At 38.2% G+C, this 14,434-nt stretch overlaps 1 long non-coding RNA gene across 1 annotated transcript; it reads right to left on the bottom strand.

Annotated features, from left to right (window-relative positions):
• Window positions 1–9,080: 9,080 nt before the first annotated feature.
• On the bottom strand, window positions 9,081–13,777 carry LOC139722863 (uncharacterized). The gene is made up of 4 exons (XR_011710310.1): window positions 13,705–13,777; window positions 11,630–11,770; window positions 10,090–10,152; window positions 9,081–9,210 (listed from the first exon to the last, which is right to left on the bottom strand). It is a non-coding gene; the product is annotated as an uncharacterized lncRNA (long non-coding RNA).
• Between the last annotated feature and the right edge of the window lie 657 nt (window positions 13,778–14,434).

Below are 14,434 nucleotides of genomic sequence, written 5' to 3' on the forward strand. Positions count from 1 at the left end.
AGTACCTATGTGTAGAGGTGAACTAAAAGAAGTGCGAGAGACTCCTTATGAGATGGAAGGGGGGTAGAATGGATGTTATGTGGTAGAATTTTGGTTGACATTGGGCTTGGTTTCCAACTTTTTGTGAGATAATGAGAAACCTCTTGTAGGCAATATAGGAAAGTGCATACAATTCTAAGAGGAAATTTAAGTTTATTTGATGAAAATAGTAAATTGGCTTTGAAATGGCTGAGATCCTAAGACCAAAGGTGCCCTTTTATTAAGACTTTGTTTAGCTATGTTTTTGGATATCTCAGCCATTTCAAACCGAATTTCATCAAATAATTCCTCTCAGAATTCGATGCTCTTTAATATATGAGTAGGCTAGTTTCTAGTTTATCTTGCAGTACAAAAAAAAAAAATCTGAATCGCATCTTAACCATACCTAGCTTATACCACCTCTTTAACATAAATTAGATATTATGGAAAAAAATATAGGCTTCAGGAGGACTAGTCAGAGTGCAACGAAAATATTCTGAGAATCCCACATGAATAATCAGAAAATAATTAGGTCTCACAAATATAAGACAATCTCACTGATGAGTCCTACAAAAAAATATAACTTTATCATTGATCCGTTCACCTACTTGTGCACAAGAAAACTTTTCAATTTGCGCTTAAAGACAGAAATACTAACATCAAAACAGATATGATATGAAAAACAGAGTCAAGTGGATTCCAAATTCGTGGTCCTCTGTAGGCCTATTTAAGTAAATTGATCCCTTGCATGGGGTAGGCCTAAATGATCGAAGAACATTCGCACTTAGTATTCTGGTGTTCTAGCTACATGTATTAGTCTATTTTTGGTAAACATTTTTGCAAGCAACACATGCAAATCTCCTGAAGGGCCTACTTTCAAGTCACAGCAGCGTCGCCCCGACGTCTCCTGAGATGTATTCTAAGTTGTTGAGACGTCTCTAGAACGTCTCCATATCGTCGCTGGGAGGTCATCATGGATCCCAGCAAGGTCCCCGCGGAGAAGTGTCCGAGACGTCGCGGACAAAATTAGTCCCGGCGACCTGGCCGCCACAAGGAGACGTCACGGAGACGTCTCCGAGACCAGCTGGAGACTGGAAAAAGTCTCCGAAAAAAAAAAAAAAATCAAACATGGTTGATTCTTTTGCGACTCCTCGAAGACAAGGTTAGTCTACACATCGACTCCAGGAGACATCGCGCGCAGACGTAGCGGAAGTTCGACCTATGTGGGGTTCGGTTTTGTGGCCGTTCATTTCCCTTTCTGAGCCTATAGCAAATTGTACCATTTTTATTTCGGGGGGGGGGGGGGGGGCATTTTCCACTTTAATATGGGCAGTGATGCCGGTCACCAAGGGCCATATATTATCTAGATTAAGAACGATTTAAGTTGAACTTCTACTTAAGTCCATCTTGGTGAAACATCCGCTTGGCTGATATGTTATTGTTAACATGGTCATGATGATCTTTTGGTGATGCTATGAAGATTTAGTGAAAGTCAAGGGATACCAAAGAGATGACAACATGCACATTTTCGAAATAAAGATATGAATAAAGGAATATGGAATTATGTTGGGCCTATATAGACACGTTCAGATTTCAGGTATCTGCTCCACAAAAAACAAACAAACCCAACAACAACAAAACCAAAAAAAAAAACAAAAACAAAAAAACAACAAAAAAAAACCTGGCAATGCCTTTTGGCTCATGAAGACAGTGTTATGTTTGACTCTTTCTGTGCGCCATATACTTGTACTTCATTGGCCAATCCTACTGAATAATATATGCGTGTATATAAAATGTTTAAACGCAAAATCAGACAAATGCCATTTTCACTATCTTGAAAGGAAGGTCATCACTACAGAGAGAGAGAAAAAAAAAATCTGTTCAATGATACTGCACACGTTATCACATATCTTAATAATTTTTCCCCAGATTAAATTAGATTAAATCTCAAATTGACAACCCAAAATTGCTATATCTGTTTTGCATTCAAACCTTGCATAACTCCGTATATATATATATTTCTTCATTTCTCCATGGAGCCAATACGTGAGATTTCACGTATTGGCTCCATGGAGAAAATGAAGAAACAAACTGGTAATGCATTTTTTGGCCAATAAAGCATGAGTTTATTCGACTCAATTTGTCAGCGTCCTACGCCTTCTTCAGGAGTCTTGACAACATAACACTCAGCAAAGAGAGAAAGTGAACACCGTTTTCAAATTCGTTTTTCTCATAGAATGTTTGGCTAATTAATGCATTATATATATGCCACGTTAAATGTAATTGAATTGGCTGTCACCATGGTAGGTCATAAAATAATGAAACTTTATGAATGAGTGAACACTTTCGTTTTTCTCTTACAAGTCACATAAGTAAAATTGCAATAATGAAAAAGTGTCAGTGCTCTCCCGTGATAACAATGAAAACAAAAGACGAATGTAACACAATAAAAAACATTAACTGATTTGTGATAACAAACCTATGACATCTATAATGTCTTTGTAACTCTATTCCGGTCGATTAAGAAAGCCTGAAAATTATGGAGGGAAATGGAGAATTTTTTGTTTAATCCAAATTCAAATGACATTAGGAAATAATCACTATTTACAAAAATGTAGAAATTTGAGTTATCATTTCAAATTTGCGAGATTAAAAACATTCATCTCATGAAATCTTAAATTCCTAAATCCAATGAATGAAATAAGAAATTCTGTTCATTTAATCACCTTTGTGGCTTTACTCCCATGACATCTCGAAAAAATTTTCCCTCTTTTGGTTCCCACTTTGTTTTTGTTAGAAACTTTAAAGAGATAAACGAGAAAGTTATTTTTGCTATTTCATTCATGTCTCTCATTGTGTTAATTGACCTTTTGTAATTGTTTTCTTGAAGGGCATTTGCAAATGAATGACAACTGTCAATTTTGGCAATTTTTACTTTTGTTCCTCGGAGGGCATGTATTCTCTCATGCGTATATCAATGTTTCCTATGGTTTTACCTACCAGGTTAATACCAATTAATGTGGTATATAATGCACTGGTTTTATTAAATTCTTCTGCGAAAAAAATATACTGAAAAAAAAACTTTTCACTTTCCCTCTTTTTTTTTTTTTGCTGAGTGTATATCCATAAATAATGTGAAGAGTTTGACTGCAAAAATTAGTTCACTTTATTCTTGTTAATGTGAGGTATTTTTTTTTATCAAAGCTCCTAAAATACAAGAAAACAATTAATCATACCATGAAAATATTCCATGTATTACAGCAAATGAGGTATCACTGAAATATTTGCTCCATGTGATGATGAGGTCACTTTTGAATGTTTTTTTTTTAATCAAATGATCAATTTTCCTCAAGTACATATGTCTGCATATGTAAACATGTGTACAATATACGACCTACATACATGACTGATTTTGAATGGTTGAGTTGGCAATGGAGCAAGCTAAAAATTGGCACAAAAATTCAAAGTCCAGTTTTCGAACAAGACATTTTCTCCATCCTGACACATTCACACATTTCAGTTCTCTCAGCTTGCATCTGAAACACCACAATGATGCACTCAAAGAAATGAACAAGACCCACATCCTTTTTTTTTTCTGTCACTACTTGTATTGCTGATGCCCTTCTCCAAGTTTGATACATACCTGAGCAAGATTTTGCTAGTCATACAGTCATATTAATAATACCTCCGTTTTATATAACACCTCTTTTGCATAGTATCAAGCTGTACAAAGCACTTTACAATGTATGTGTAGGCCTATATCAATATTGTAAGTTCTTTTTTCCCCCATAACAGCCACTTTCAGTAAAGTGCAAATGTTGTACACGTATACAAAATCCATAAATAATCTATAGATATTCCAAATTCATAATGCATACTATAACTGGCCAAAGAGGATCAAAATATAGGCAACATGCATACACATCAATCAATAGAAAGAGTGCAATATATCAACACTATTACAGTCAACCACAGAGAATGAAAGGCCACATGTTTTTCAGGACATAGGGAAGATTTAAAACCATCACTACCAACTTTATGACATGCAGTAGCAAAATGCAGCAGCAATGGTAGTGATACAGTATAGAGTTTTGGTTTATCAAACCCTCAGGGAAGAAGGTATATTTTTGATATGTTTAGATGTTGTTATACATGTTTAAGGGTTCCTTATTACAAGAGTCTGTCGTCATGGCAGGAGTTCTAGCGATACACGGTGGTTAGTAACAAATAAACCATTGCACATCGGCCATGATTATTTATCTTTAAAGATGTAGACTGCACAAAGATGAGTTACTGTTAAAACAGACTGGTGATTAGACCACTGATTTTGCCAAAAAGAAGGGACAAAATGACATCATAATGGCAATGCACTCTGTATTGATGCACCCAATCAGATTTGAAAAAAGAGAATTGTTAAAATTCTAGTTCATCAGTCATGATGTCCCATTTACAACAAAGTGAAGATTAAATAATACTATGTGATTGGCAGATGCTTCAAGAAATGAAAAGATGAGACTGCGCTTCCAAAACAAACTTGTAGTTCACATTATGACACCAGAACCAGTCTGATCATTGAGTTTGATCACCGACCCAATAACCAACATAATTTTGACCTTGAATACAATCTATTCCTTAACATTGATCAGAGAAAAACTGAAATTTTGTGCAAAAACAAAGCATAACAGCAGAGACTCCAACCCCAAGCACCTTCTGATCGGGAGATTCTCCCGCCTGTACCCCTATCAAACGGGAGACTCCAATTTGATGTGTGCGAAGCGTACATCACGAGCGCAAAGCGCGAAGTTCCTTGCGGCCAGGGTCCAGGGCCCGCTTAAGGGCCCTTGAAGCTCGGTTCTAGATGCTCTCTCATGCTATCTAAGGCTTATTTTTCAACAAACAATGATATTAAAGTAGGAAATCATTTCAAGCGGGAGACATAGGGCCAGGAGGGGAGAAATGAAATCTCAAGCGGGAGAACGGGAGATGTTGCAAAAGTGGGCTTTCGGCGGGAGATCTCCCGTCTAAAACGAGAGAGTTGGAGTCTCTGTAACAGATCAAATGTACAAACAGTCAGAGGAACACAGGTACATTTTGTATCTTCACAGTTGCCTCAATCCTTGACACCAGTATAGTTCTGACATTGTTCTATCTGTATACCTATCCCATGCACTTCATTGCACTTTGTTACCAAAGCTTTCTCATCAAAATTTCATTCATCCCTAAAACCTGTTTCAAATGAAAGGTTAGACATTGCGATCACTGAGAGCTGCTCAGTGTTCAGGAATAACAAAGCCACTTAATAAATCAAGTGATATTGTAATATGCTCATACACCTCTATTGAGGACGAAACCATCTTATACGCAGATGTGGTTGATGCTTCAGAATCTCTTTGAGCTAGTCTGCTCTAATACAATCAAACCAGCATGCAATAAACTCTCAAGGGATACACAAACTGTGGTTACTCTCGACAGGTGGTAATTGTTGGATAAGTTCGATAAGGTCGCCACTGTAATAAATATTGTTAATATCCCAAATGATGATATGTACACCACGTCATTATACTACACAAGTATAAACCTATATGACTTATGGTCCTGCCCTTCAAATGATCACCAGTTGCCTTGAAAGTTGTAGACAAGTCTCATTCGCATTTGTTTGATGCAACAGCTGCCAAAGCTACTACTGTATACGCCATATATTTTGCGAGTCTAAATTTTTGCGTATCGGGAATTCCCAATATCGGTTAAATTCACGATTGTGGATTCATGAAGGAACTTGTCGGATAAAATAACGATTTATCCGACAAGTTTTGGTTAGTCTGATTGGCTGATTTCTCACGATTGTGACATTTTATCCGACAAGTTCCTTCATCCTGAACTGAATGGAGAAGTGAACATATGTATACATCGCATTCACATCGGGATCAGAGTCAACATTTTTGCGTGTCTTTAAATTTTGAGAATAGCACCTGACTCGCGCAAATCGCGAAAATGAAAACCTCGCGAAATATTCGGCGTATACAGCTATCAGAAGCTGGCCCCTCTGCCACTGTGCACTTCTGGGCTGTCGATGAGCAAAACTTTTGGTCATCTAGTGGAAATGAAATCTGAGGTTGCTGGTTGTTTAAGTAGGTTTAGTGAAGTAGGGGTCACTATGCACAGGTCCTTTAATTTTTTTTTTTACTTAACTTTTACTTAACTTTTTCTTCACTTTTATTTTTTGTGGGGATTTCCATTTGGTTGCATTGGGCAGGTGATCATTATACACAGTTGGTTGCTGGAGCAGGTTTTAATTCACAACAGGATGATTACTGGCACAGAATTGGATCCTGCTGTCCTAATGTGGCTCAAACATTCATTCTCTATAGAAAAGAAAATGACTAAATCTGATGAATTCACTATTTTTTAGCATTGTACAATTTGGACCCTTTATTTCTTTGATGATTTGACTAACGACACACAGATGCCAAAATCATCTTTTTAATGATATTTGGTTACAAAAAATGGAAAAGCTGGCAAAATAAATGCACCGCAGTTCAAATGATTAGAAAGAGAAATTTTAATGGAGTCGGCTTTCGAAATGAGAGAGCCAGATGCCTCATAAATCAATCAGGGAGGAAAGGTCCCCAACAGAGTCCAGAAAGAAGTCTGGGACGTATTCCTGCTCCTCCGGCTCCGGCGACTCCCGGTAACGGGTCAGCTCCGCCTTGCTGAGCACACCTGTGAAAACAGCCATGGTCTTCATCCCACATCGTTTGCCAAAGAGGACGTCCGTGTTGTGCCGGTCACCCCACCATCAGTGTCCTCTCTGGGTTGATGTCGTATCTGGGAAGGTCAAAGGTCAGGATGAGAGTGAATTAGCCTTGACAAAGAAAATGAAATCAAATTAAACTACAATGGACTCCCATCATAATGAAGTCCTTGGGACCGGCGGTTTTCTTTCGTTATATCGAAATTTTGTTATGACCGAACAAATAAACAATAAAAATGTATAGAGTGGATAATATTGTGGCCTGAATTTTTACTTCGTTGTAACCGGAATTTCGTTATAAACGTGTTTGTGATAATGGGAGTGCACTGTAAATGGTACAAGATGGGCTAGACAGCTAATGTTAATGTTAAATCTGGCCGCGGAAAGGGGTGCAGTGCATCCCACAAAATTTCACTTTTCTAAAAAATACAAAAGTTCTCTGGAGTTGGGGGGGGGGGGGATACCCCCTCCCCTAGCTCACTGGCTATGCTCTTTTGCTTTCATGTTCTTCCCCAAATTTCACATATTCTTGCCCAAAAATGAAAGAACAAAAATCCTGCATATGGCCATGCTCTTCTGAGACTCTATCCCACTTAGTTCTATCATTCCATCAGAAAGAGCCACTATTTCCAATTTTGAAGCTGCATCCCCACCACTCTCAACCCCACTAAAAATCCTACTAACAACTCTGATAAAAGTTCAAAGATATTTGCACAACATCACTCACTTCTCTTTGATGCAGTCCAGAAGATAGCGAGACGGTTTTCCAATCGTGGTTGCCGAGCGACATGAAGCAATCTCTATCGCTCTGACAAATACACCAGTGCCTGTATGGGGCAGATATTTTAGAATCATTTAGACCAAACATACACTCATAAACAAAAGTATATCATGTAAAATTTATCCTCGCATGATTTCATTACAGACAAATATAAACAAAAAACTACAAGATGCAGACTTTAAAAAGACTAGCAATGAAAAGGTAAAAATAAACATAAAAAATGATACAATAAACAAACAATTTTTCTTACCCCATTGAAGATGAATCCCGAGTATACTCAGGCAAGTGTCTATAGGAACTGTGTGTTGTAGCAAAATCAGCCCATCCACAACGGGTTAAGAAAACCCCAACAACTCTAATCAGCATTTCAAGTGAAGTGGCGTAAAAATTTTACTGAAATTCATAGTTAATTTGAATGTCTATTTGAAAGTCAAATATCACCCCTTGTCTTTGACATTCCTATCTCTTTCCTTTGACCCATCCCCCTCTCCTCTTCCCAACAGGATAAAGAAGAAATATTCCGTATATGTGACATTTAGCTCAGAGGTAACTACGACATCTGTGAAACTGTATCACACTTTCTTGGAACTTTTTTATTTTCCAGGCATCATTTTGTATATTTTTATTCTTTTTTGATGAAAACTTATCTCTAGAAACAAAAATCATATAAAACTGCAAACACAACAACACAAAACAAAACAACCAAAATCCCAGCAAGTCTCATGGAGGATAAAGAATACATATATGCAGTCAAATCTACATCCACGTACAAAGAAGACAGAAAAATAACGACGGAGTCACTTGACTCCTTCTATGTAGTCAAATCTACATCCATGTACAAAGAAGACAGGAAAATGACGACAGAGTCACTTGACTCCTTCTACGTAGTCAAATCTACATCCACGTACAAAGAAGACAGAAAAATAATGTTGGAGTCACTTGACTCTTTCCTATGTAGTCAAATCTATGTCCACGTACAAAGAAGACAGAAAAATAATGACAGGGTCACTTGACTCCTTCTATGTAGTCAAATCTACATCCACATACAAAGAAGACAGAAAAATAATGACAGAGTCACCTGACTCCTTCTATGTAGTCAAATCTACATCCACGTACAAAGAAGACAGAAAAATAACGACGGAGTCACTTGACTCCTTCTATGTAGTCAAATCTACATCCACGTACAAAGAAGACAGAAAAATAACGACGGAGTCACTTGACTCCTTCTATGTAGTCAAATCTACATCCACGTACAAAGAAGACAGGAAAATGACGACAGAGTCACTTGACTCCTTCTATGTAGTCAAATCTACATCCACGTACAAAGAAGACAGGAAAATGACGACAGAGTCACTTGACTCCTTCTATGTAGTCAAATCTACATCCACGTACAAAGAAGACAGAAAAATAATGTTGGAGTCACTTGACTCCTTCCATGTAGTCAAATCTACATCCACGTACAAAGAAGACAGAAAAATAATGACGGAGTCACTTGACTCCTTTTTGCACCTGGTTTAGTTTTTCCCTTCTCTGGGATGGGGACGCTCTCATCCGTGTTGGTTCCAACAAAAGCCACATCACTGATGGATAGGTACGAAGCCGCCTTGAACACTTTCACATAGCTGAAATGCTTGTCGTAGCCAACAACAACGGCTTTTACCTGACAGAGACAGAAAGAATGTACGAAAACAAAGGCAATCAACCTACACTCAATTCATTCTGATACTTGATATATGATACTTTACTTTTCTTAAACATTTCTCAAAGATATGTGCATAAGTGAAGAATTATTCCATGTTGAAGATGGCTTTAATGAATAGATTCAACGAAAATGATAACAGTGGGGTCAGATACGAGAATCCGCTATCAACTAAGGAATTTGTCAGGTCCCAAACAGTTCTATGTGTTAACGTATGGCAATTTGAAGATTCTTCAATTCATATTTGTTGTGAGATACATTGCGGGTTAAGCAACAGAGAAACACAAAGAAGACTTTAGTGAGGATATAGCAAAGAAAAATCTTTCATGACAGACCAAACAGCGACTAAAATCATACATTGTGTAAAAAAAAAGCAAGCCAATCTCTACATTCATCTGCATTATCACTGTGTGCTTGCAATATGGGGTCTGCCAGAAAATTATTGTCAAATATAAAATTAGAATGTTAAAACAAGTGTTGAGACTAACAGATGTATTTCCCCCCAAAGAATACCCTTTAAAACTTTTCCTGTCTTATTTTCTGTTTTCCGATTTGTTGATTCTGCATTGTACTACTATTGAACCCTCTCATAGCAGAACATGTTTATAATTAGGTATAGGTTACAATATCCACTTATGGGTGTGTCCCATGTGTGCGGATATAAGGAGGGTCCAGAAATGAAGTACACCGGCCAACCTCAACGACCCTGTTGATCCCCTTGTACAATGTTTGATAGAAAAGACTACCACCAAGTTTGAAAAGAGAATTAACATTTTGGGAGGGTATATTGGAAAAGTTACAAATGTGGTCTTTAATGATGACACAAAGACATGTACTTACATCTCCATCTAATTCTTCTTCAAGCCATTTATGTTCCGCCTCCTCTCCCAGGTATGGGTCAGGCTGGCAACCAAAAAATAATGAAAATCATAAATTTTTTTTATAAACTCCACATAAGCACAATCAAATTGCTATGTGTTGCATAATAATGAGGGATCTCTATTGGCACATCAATCTCAGTAGGATCTTGCATAAAAGTTGTATGTTACTATACTCACTTTCCTGAATAGTGTTATACTAGTAATTGAAGCATAAAAATTGCTTACCATTTTGCACTACTTAAACCACAAATAATCAACATCTTGAAACGAAGACCATTTTTTGTTGTTGCTGTAAATGAAACACATGCATACATGATTTACTGTAGAGAACAAGATAACTACAGTACGTATCAAACCAAGTTTTGTTTATCACATTTGCCTTGAAAAAACAAAATTGCACACATATACTGAAATAAAATATCATTCATGCAAGCTATCAAATGAATTCCAGTGAAGCGAGTAGACACCTGCCACACAAAACACAAGCCAACAACACTATACAAGAATTTAGTCCAATTCTATCACAGGGATGTCTTTAGCTTTGATGAAATAGACCCAAATTGTGTGTTGGAATGCATGCATACAAATTAAAGCTTAATATAAAAACTGCTTCAATTGCTGAAATAGATTCAAGAATGTTGGAAGATAGCAGCACATGTCATTCATGTGCATTTGGCCAGATTCTTAATTCTCTCTTTTATAACTGGGAATATTCCAGAAGAGTGAAAAGGAAGCTAAGGTAAAGCTATGTGCATTTGACCAATTCCTTTAATCCCTCTCGTGAAACTGGGGATATTCTATTAACGAGTAGGAGGCCAGAGATATCTTGGTTCATAAGGGCAGGGACAAACATGACATAAACAATAATATTACCCAATCTTTTGTACTTGTGGGTTATAGTCTCAAAGATTTTCAGAAGTCGTAGAGTAGTCCACAATCAGCTGCATGACTATTTGACAAATAACCTCTTTTTTAAAGAACAGTCTGGACTCAGAATAAAATCACTCAACCGATAGAGCACTGCATACTTCAGTGGATTTTGAACAAACAAATGGACTGTAGGAAACTGTCAGGAGTGGTACATTTGGATCTACCAGAAGGCTTTTGATCTTTGCAGATGATAAACTCGTACTTTGACTGTTGTTCTTGTACATGGTAAATCTACTCATAAAACTTTACAGGTATGCTCATCAAAAAATTCAAGAAAATGTTTAGAGTGGCCTTTGAAGCGGACCATTCAGTGCCAACCAGCAAGGTGCTTGCAAAGGGGGGGGGGGGGGGGGGGGGCCTTTACTTAAGATTACTTCAGTTTTGGTTTTCTACTTTACTCAAAGTGACTTGAACTATTCATATAGAATAGACAAGCCTCTAATCAAGTAACCTTCACTCATTGAGTAATGCTCAAGGTTGGTGCTACTGGTTTCTATCAGGAATTGCCTCTGCTTTCCCTCACGAGAAGGTGGATAGAACCACCACAACAGAGATGATGTCTCTCTTACCCCAACCCCAATGCAGGGGACTCCACAGGCTTGCAGTTCTGCTTCAAGACCATCTGATCCAATCAGGTACACTTTGCCCTGCAGCTTAAGTACATCTTTAAGGTATATAGCTGTAGCATATCCCGCACTGAAGATCTCTTCCTATAAAAAAAAAAAAAAAGAAGAAAAAAGATGGTGATAACAATAATAGTAAAAGCCTTGGGACAAGACACAATCATTTCTGTCTTGTTTGCTCAGGTTTAGAATCCCATGCATTGGGCCAAATGTCCTTTAGAAATCAATTATCCAGGGTAATTCTAACATTTTCCAAGGATTCCCAGATCCTTTCATCTGAAGACAACTACTGTGACCCTGCATCACATGGGCAACAAAGAGTCGCCAGACATGGGATTTTAGTTGAGGGCAGATTTTGAAAGAGGAGACTCTAAGCTTTAAAATGATGTATAACTCAATCCAAATGGACTCCCCTATAAACCTACCTAAACATTGGAAAGAAAGCACACACTCTGGAAAAAAGTGTGTACTGAGAAAAAAGGCTCCAAAGTGTGGGGTATATTCAAGTGCTTAATCTTACCCTGCCGTGCTAGCTGTGTGATGAATGGGACAAAAAACAGGATGTAAAACACTGTAGTGCTCAGTAACATTGAAGGGATTATCAGATTAAGTTGAAATTGAATATGCTCTATTAACACATTCTATCCATGACTTGTGCAAAATTTCAAAGCATTTGCATTATCCTTTCAAAAGTTATCAGACTTGAAAGTGAGGAGTGGGTAAAGGATTTTTAAGAAATGAAAAGGGGACTCGAAGACATATCGAATCACACTATTCTACACAAAAAAAAAAATGTCCTAGAAAATTGCTAAAACCACAATTTCCCATTTGTTTTATGATCCTGAACTTTAGAATAATGTAGAAGCAGGATGATAATTGCTCTTTTAAGAAGTATGAAAAACTCAAGATTGACTCGGTTGACCCATTTCACATATTTTGAGTCCTTGTGTAAAATCAGAGCGCTCAACTTTTTGTGTTTGTTTTGTGATGCACGGTTACAATTGATGGTAGCAAGTAACATGCTACACACTGGTATGCAGTTATCTAGTAATACACTCTGTTTGTGCCTGATACTGTGCAACTTTGCAGTAATGTTGGTATGAAGCATGTGACAATGTTTCGTTCTTGTTGTATTTAACTCTATCCATTTTTTTTTACATGCTTGATAACCTGCTCACTTGAAAGCATCTAAAATGTCAACTTGATTATGGCTGAAATTCTTGTCTTTGAAGCTACTTGTAAAGCTGGTAAGATAAGGCAACTTCAATTTTTGCTTTTTTCAGTACAGTATTTATGCAACACATAATGTGAATTTTTGTTGCATGTCTCGTGCAATTGTCCACACATGTATTTCATAAGGTGGAACAGTGACAACACATGCTTCCAACAATGCTTGAATGGAATCTATTTTCTAAGTGCAGACTACCAGTACTCAATCAAGTATGCTTTCAGTAATACACAAAAAATGAAAAAAACAAACAAATACATTGTGCAATGACAACTACCAGATTATCTTGTGTCTGTCCAGATAGGGGTTCAATTTCATTGGTCAAGAGCTGTGTGTTGACATTTTCTGGCCGCATGTTGCCTCACTAACCACAACCACCATAAACAAGTTATCATTCCATAGGCCTACGCTTTACAAAATATGAGTTTGTGCACTGGGAAGAGATGCCTATATTTGCTAGCTAACCAAGCATCACATACATTTTGCTGGATGTACTTGATGTGCAGAATGTGTCTATATGGCAAGCCAAAAAGAAATGCATCCAGTAAATTTGCCTTCTGGTTACAGGACAAAAAAAAGAAGAAAAAAATCTCCCCTGTTCTATAAAACAGATGATAGACTAGTTTTTTCATGCATCAGCAGAAATAGTGTGCATGCAGTATGCAGTATAACTGTGGAATCTAGTCTCCATCCATTTGGTTTCGCCTCCTGGTCAAACATTCCAGTTACCTTAATGCACATCATTCCTAACGGTGCACTCAGAGCCATGCATCACTTTTACACTGTCACTGACCTTTGACACTTGATGTCCCTGTGACTGGAACTTCCTGAGAATTTGATCCCTGGACAGGAAGTTGTTGTTTGTCACAAACAGAACTTGTTTACCCTGTGCACATTGAGAAAAGAAAATGAGTAGGAGCGGAAGAAGAGGAGGAGGAGGAGGAGGGGGAGAGGAGGAGGAGGAGGAGGAGGAGGAGGAAGAAGAAGAGGATGGAGAGGTAGAGGAGGAGGAGGAGGAGGAGGAGGAGGAGGAGGAGGAGGAAGGGAAGGAGGAGGAGGAGGAGAGGAGGAGGAAGGGAGAGGTGGAGGAGGAGAGGAGGAGGGGAAGTAGAGGAGGAGGAGGGGAGGAGGAGGAAGGGGGAGGGGGAGGAGGGGGAGGAGGAGGTGGAGGAGGAGGAGGAAGGGGAGGAGGGAGGAATTGGAGGAGGAGGAGGTGGAGTAAGATGAGGAGGAAGAGAAGGAGGGAGGAAGAGCAGGGGGAGGGGGAGGAGGAGGAGAAGAAGGAGGAGGGGGACAAGGAGTATGTAGAGTAAGAAGAATGGGAAGAGAAGGAGGAAGAGGTTGAGAAGAAATAAAATTATAGGGAGTAGGGAAGGAGGAGAAGGAGAAGAGAATAATGTGGAGAAGAAAAGAAAATGATGAACAGGAGAAGAGGAGTGGGAGAAAAAAAAGATACCAAGACAGCATATCATGACTGCATGCCTAAATCAACTCCCTTATACAGATCCAGATTCTGAAATCCC

This window comes from Diadema antillarum, unplaced genomic scaffold (assembly GCF_040938485.1).
Source record: "Diadema antillarum isolate AM-2024a unplaced genomic scaffold, OU_Dant_1.0 scf00000174, whole genome shotgun sequence".
NCBI classification, from domain to species: domain Eukaryota; kingdom Metazoa; phylum Echinodermata; class Echinoidea; order Diadematoida; family Diadematidae; genus Diadema; species Diadema antillarum.